This window comes from Cynara cardunculus, assembly GCF_001531365.2.
Source record: "Cynara cardunculus var. scolymus isolate 2C chromosome LG 16, CcrdV1, whole genome shotgun sequence".
Classification (NCBI taxonomy): Eukaryota; Viridiplantae; Streptophyta; class Magnoliopsida; order Asterales; family Asteraceae; genus Cynara; species Cynara cardunculus.
The window spans coordinates 21,687,799-21,695,144 of NC_037543.1; positions in this window are offsets into that span (position 1 = coordinate 21,687,799).

Here is a 7,346-nt window from a genome sequence, read left to right on the forward strand (position 1 = left end):
AAGCTTTAATAAGTTGTATTTATGCATAACTTACTTGTAATCTTGAATTTTAAGTAATATGAATCAATATACAGTAATTCATGCATTAAAAATGGTTTTTAAGAGTTTTTGTCAAATACTTTATAATATAGTATAGATAGTATGTAATCTATGAATAGTGTGAATTAATAAAGTCAAATTTACAAGAATCGTAATGATATATTCCAAAATATACCAGAGGTTATGTGACGTCGGCCTTCCATTCTTGGCATGGAGGATGAGGCTTATTATTCCCTAAGGTCTATGACCTGGCTAACAAAGGTATCGACGTGCCGTGCATAATTTTTGTTTCGAAACTCTGGTTCAGGCCCATAATATGCCAATCCGAAACTTGAAATGAGGAGCATGTCCTGGGTAGGCCTCGAGATTTTTAAGGCTTCAAAACGTCATTTGAACAGGGATCTGGACACTTTTCTGTTCTTTTTTATTATATTGTAGAATCAACGGGGTCAATCTTTGTTTACTTATTGCACGCAGCATCATTGTGAAAGTTTGATTTAAAAACGTCACTATCTTGACGGATAATATACGTAAGTAGGGGTGCTCATGGGTTGGGTTGATCGGGTTGAAGACATTTGAACAACCCAACCCAATGCTTGTGGTTTGGAAAAATCTTAACCTAACTCAACCCAAACCAAAGTGCAACCCAACCCAACCCGTACGGGTTGGTCGGGTTAGTCGGGTTGGTACTTTGGTATATTAAAATATTCTTCTAACCTTGAATATGTAATTTCTCTACTCATAATTTTTTTTTCCATCATCAACCATTTGATACAACTTATCCATATTTCTTACGTATATCACATTCAGTTAATTTTCTCAATTTACATATATATGTTCACAGTTACTGAACATATATATGAATGAGTTATATAGAGATATGAATAGATTGAAAATATATGTATATGAAAAGCATACATGATAGTGTAATTGTCTAAATGTATATATTAATAAAAATTCAACAATCATATTAAATCCAAGAAATAAAATGATATCGGGTTCATCGGGTTGGGTTCGGTTCGATTCAAATAATAGTAACCAAATACCTACGGTTTGAAAATTTTACAACTCAATTAGATATCGGGTTGTTTCGGATTGGGTTATTTCACGTTGGGTTGGATTAATCGGGTTGGTCGAGTTTTCGAGCACGTAAGGATACCTACTTTTCAGCAATATTTGATACATATTTTTCACGGTTTTATGTAAATATAGGTGACAGAACGTCAAAACGACAACAATGCAACGATGTCGTGTAAAGAGCATTTAACGAAAAGTAGATGTTAAAGGTGATACTTTTTCAAATAAATTATCTTTTTATTTATTAATTAAAGGTGATACATTTAACAATGGATTCTATTAATCTGACCTAACTTCAAATATTTTTTTATAAAAATTATCTTTTTAATAACATATATTATCTATAAATAATTATTTCAAATTATAAAACATAATAATAATTCAAAGCATTTTATTATACATTAAAAATGTAATAATCGTTTGTACGTAAAAATATGTTACTATTAGAGATTACTAGAAGCGTACTCGCACAATACAGCGAGATACAAATTAATTTTAATATTTTTTTTTTGTGTCAGTCGATGTTATAATACGGTTTTATGTGGTTTTGAGAAAACGATAATGGTTTTATTTTCGAATAAAATATAAATATGAAGATATATCATAAAAAATTGAAAAAAAAATATTGATATTGATATCAAACTAACTATTTAAGATTTCTCTTTTTTCTGTGTATTTATTTAATTCATTTTTATAAATTTTGGTTTAATAATATAATTTTTTATAAAAATAATAATTAAGTATTTTGCTAAAACTCAATGATTATCYTAATTATATTTTAGATTTTTTATATTTAAAATGAGATGTTTATGAATTTATTTATGTTTATCTGCAGTTAGTTACACAAATTCAAACACGAAGCTTTAATAAGTTGTACTTACGCACAATTTACCTATAATCAATAAATTTTAAGTAATATGCATCAATAAACAGTAATTTATTTATAAAAATTATGAATTTTGGTGTATTTTATTTTACATTACAAATAAATAAAATTTATTAAAAAAAAGATTAAATCGACTAATGAGTGTTTTTTTATTTCTATTGTCTATTTTCGATGTATTTATTACTGGCTTTAAAAAAAATGGTTCGACCATGAACTCTTTGAACCAATAACGAACCGTCAATCTGGTCCGAGTATATCATTATTCGTTCCGACACTCCAGATCCGCTCAAAATGCCCACCACTAAAACATGGAGGAATCACGCGGTGCGAAATACAGATATAGTAATGTTGATGATCTGATTTTATAATTTTAGTATTCTGGTTTTACTATGATCATTGAAATATGATATGTTGTATCGTACTCTGCTTTATAACAGAAAGTTTGTTTTTGAATCAGTTTTCATTAAAATTCTGGTATAAATGTTCACATTTTAACATTTTTAGAAAACCAGTAATGTGACACACCTGTAGGTTCCAGTTCGAGGGTGTTATATCAGGAATGAGTTCATGAGGCAGTCGACTGATTTTATAACGAAATGGGTAATTATCTATCTTCTGTTAACTTTTATCCATATCCTACCCTACCCATTGAATTAGAGGTATAGATAAATGGTAAAGCAAAATTTCACTTTCAGTTACAAATAATATTGTTAAACCTTAAACATGTAAATATACACAACTTCATAAATATAATAATTATTTTATATCTAATTAATTTGTTTAGTAAGTATTTTAATATTACTCTAAATATAATCTATATCTATATTTATATCTATAGGGTTGGGTTCACGTGAGACTAGTATGTTTTCGTGAGACAACATTTTTACACTCCAAACTTCACAACAAAATGTTGTGAATGTAAAAAAAATCCGAACCTTCACAGCAAAAACACTGTGAAGGTTACTTTCACAGTGTTTTGCTATGAAGTTTCAAGGGTAAAAATGTTGTCTCACGAAAACAGTTTTGTCTCACATGATATGTCTACATCTATATCTATCTGTCTATATATCATAATAACATAAAAGAAAATTCTTTGAAAGAGACGTGACATCCCCAAATCATAATATTGCCTCCCTACTTATTTCTCAATTTATGCTTTTTTTTTCTTTTCTTTTTTTGGAACCATATTCTTAATTTATTTATTACCTATTAATTGTTTTAATTTATTTATTACCTATTAATTGTCTTAATTTATTAATTACCCAATAATTATCTTATTTTTTCGGGAAAAGTCCACAAAAAACCCAATAGACTTTAATGTTTGGAATGATTAAGTACTTGGACAATTTTTTGAAACAAATAAGTTATTGTACATTTTGAAACTTGTTAAACAACTCTTTGGACTTTCTAAAACCTATTAGATACATTCTTATGACCTATAAAACTAATTAACGTACTAAATAATGTAAAAAGCATGAAAAAAACCAATGAACATTCATATTTTGAACGATAAAGTCCCTAAACATTTTTTCAACCAAAAAAGTACTTACATTATATAAAATAAAACAAATATACCAAAAAAATACTTACATTTAAAAAAAAATTATTGATGATTTTTATTTTAATTAAAAGTAAAAGATATTACGTCGGTGATTTTCTAAATTAAAAATAAAATAAAAAAAGATTTAAAAAGAATTATTGATTATATTTATTTTAATTAAAAATAAAATATATCGTGTATGTAATTTTTTTAAAATAAAAAAAGATTTAAAAAGAATTATTGATTAAATTTATTTCAATGATTTTTTTTAAAATAAATATATTTTTAATTAAAATAAATTTAATGAGTAATTCTTTTTAAATTTTTTTTTATTTTTTTAGTTTGAAAAATCACTGACAAAATATATTTTAGTTTTAATTAAAATAAATTTTATCAAAAATCTTTTTTAAATGTAATTTTTTTTTTGGTAAATGTAAGTACTTTTTGTTGTATTTGTTTAGTTTTATAGATCTAAATACTTTTTGATTTAAAAAATGCTTAGAGACTTAAACGTTCAAAATATGAATGTTCATTGGGTTTTTTTTCCGGACTTTTTCCATTATTTTACCATATTAACCAGTTGTATAGATCATAAGAATGTATCTAACATGTTTTAAAAAGTCCAAAAAGTTATTTAACATGTTTTGGAATGTCGAATGACTTATTTGTTCCAAAAAATTGTCCAATGACTTAATCATTCCAAACACTAAAGTTCATTGGATTTTTTTAGACTTTTCCCTATTTTTTTCTCCATAAACCAATTGTCTTAATTTATTAATTGCCCATTAATTATATTAATTTATTAATTAAGACAAGACATATCGTTAACCTAATACAATTATCTTCCTTACCACCATCTTTTCTTCTTCGAACACATGATTTAACTCTGTCTGTAACATGATTCCCTGCCAAGATCCGTGTGCGAAATCATATATAAAGGAACCATGTAAGGGTTTCTTTCCACACTTTTCTATCAAATGTGTTTCTCATTTCTCTCCGCACATCAAACCTACACTCAAAAACATATATATGGATCAAAATCTATGAATGTGATTACTAACTTAGGTCGTTATTTGTTGTGAAAATATATGTTAGGGTTTTTTGTCTGCTTTGGTCGGCTCGGTTTATAAAATATGCGACTATTGGGATGGAGTTGTCGAAAAGACGTATATGCTAATGTCTTAGCACCATTAAGACGTATATGAACTCAAGTTTTACTTGGACTATAAAATATTGCATATAACAAACAAAAGATAAATCAAGATAGGCTCCGGTGATTATGATTATGTGTCTTAGTTGGGTTTAATAACATAAGCAAATACTAAGTGGGTTTTTGGCACATAATGTTTGTTAGCACACTAACACAAAATACACTCAAATATTACATATAACAAAGAAAAAGCGATCAATTGATTTTGATTTTATGTTTTTAGTTGGACTTAATAGCATAAATTAATTGTACGTATAAATATAAAGATTTTTTTTTCATTTTCTTGAATCATTTTTTTTAATTTTTTAATTACCTATTAATTGTCTTAATTTTTTAATTACCCATTATTGTTTTAATTTATTGATTAAGATATTAATTGTCTTAACTTATTAATACCCTAATTGTATTAATCTATATATATATTAAAGAAGAAACCACTATGTATGATGTGGCATCTTCTAAAAACTAGGAGCTTATTTATCTTTTTTCTCCTTTTTTTGTTTTTTAAAATACTATTAAAGAAGAAACCACTATGTATGATGTGGCATCTTCTAAAAACTAGGAGCTTATTTATCTTTTTTCTCCTTTTTTTGTTTTTTAAAATACTAATTAAATTAAAGACTATTATACCCCTACAAACAAATTGTATATTTCATAATAGATGAGATCATTTGGTAATTTTGCATCMAACTAARTTTAACCTCCCAAATTATTCAACTTTTTAATAAGCATTCAAGATAAGTTTAACCCCCTAGACTATTCAACTTCTTCTTAATAGACATTTATTTTATTCATTATTGCAATTGATTTACTTTCTCCAACTTTTTATCTTTTCATCTCTTTATTTCTCAATCTCTTCCTCTTGATATAGTTTTGACATAAATTGCTATCAAGAAACAATTGATTATGTTCTTAAAAATATTCTCACAAAGGAATAACCAAGATTGATGACATGATTTCTCCTAAAGGTTAGAAATTGTCTTTTTTCTCATTTATCCTTATTTTAATCTTTTTTTTTCTAATTTTCATTCTAATTTCTATAAAGATTTTTCATTTAACACAATCCTTTCATTTTTTTAGCTCTTTTTCATGAATTTGTTCATCATTCAATCTTTTTTTCTCCATCTCCATCACTTGATTGTTTTTTATTTCATAAATTTTATTCTTTTTCAACAAATCTATTTTTAAGTTTATTCGACAAGACTAATTCAGATATGCATTTCTTCTTATTTTTGTTAGGATTTTGGAATTTTGTTTTATTTACTTTTCTCTTCTATAATTTTCTTAAGTTTCCTCAATGAAAACGAGAGTTTGTTCTTGACAACGCTTTTAGAGTTTTGATGACAACAATGATCGATGATGGAATGTTATGGCAATAATGGTTCGATGATGAAATCTTAAAAATACTACAAACTATGATGTAGCCTCAACAAACTTCAACATGTTTTTTAAGTTATCTTTTTTCAAGTATATTTTAAGAAAACTAATATATGTAAAAGAAAAACATATTATGACAATAATGGTCCAATGATGAAATCTTGAAAGTACTATAAACTATGATGTGGCMTCAACAAAMTTCAACATGTTTTTTTACTGGTTTTCTTTTTTCAATTTGACTACCCCTTTCTTTTCTAGGGAAGATATTAATCGCAGAGACAATGGAATTTCCATAATGATTGAAGATACCTCTGACATTACTTGCGAATAAAAAGTATACTTTAGATAACTAATATGTGTAAATGAAAAACCAAGATTGATGACATCGCTTCTCCTAAATGTTAGAAACATATTCATCTTTTTTCTCATATATCCTTCTTTTATTTTATTTTTCTAATTTCCATTATAATTTCTATAAACATTTATTATTCATTTATGTTTGCATTTAACACAATCCTTTCATTTTTCCTAACTATTCTTCATGAATTGTTCAATCATTCAATCTTTATTTCTCCATCTCGATCACTTGATTGTTTTTCAATTTATAAATTTTATTCTTTTTCAACAAATCTATTTTCAAGTTTATTCGAGAAGACTAATTTAGGTATGCGTTCCTTTTTATTTTTGTTGGGATTTTAGAATTTTGTTTTTTTGCTTTTCTCTTCTATAATTGTCTTATGTTTCCTCAATGAAACCGAAAGTTTGTTCTTGACAATGCTTTTAGAGTTTTGATGACAACAATGGTTCGATGATGAAATTTTATGGCAATAATGGTCTGATGATGGAATCTTGGTAGTACTACAAACTATGATGTAGCCTCAACAAACTTCGACATGTTTTTTTAGTGGTTATCTTTTTTCATGTATGCTTTGAGAAAACTAATATATATATATATATATATATATATGTATGTATGCATTCTTTTTTACTTTTGTTGAGATTTTAAAGTTTTTTTTTGTTACAATGTTTGATGTAGCCTTACCAAACTTTAACATGTCCTTTTTTTAATAGTTATATTTAATATCTTTTAGTTTACAAGTAGAAAAACTTCATTGCAATCAATATACGTAACTAAAATACTTATAATAATGTCATATAATATACCTTATCATTCATTATTATTTTCATAATAATGTTACTTTTATATATAAGTGAAT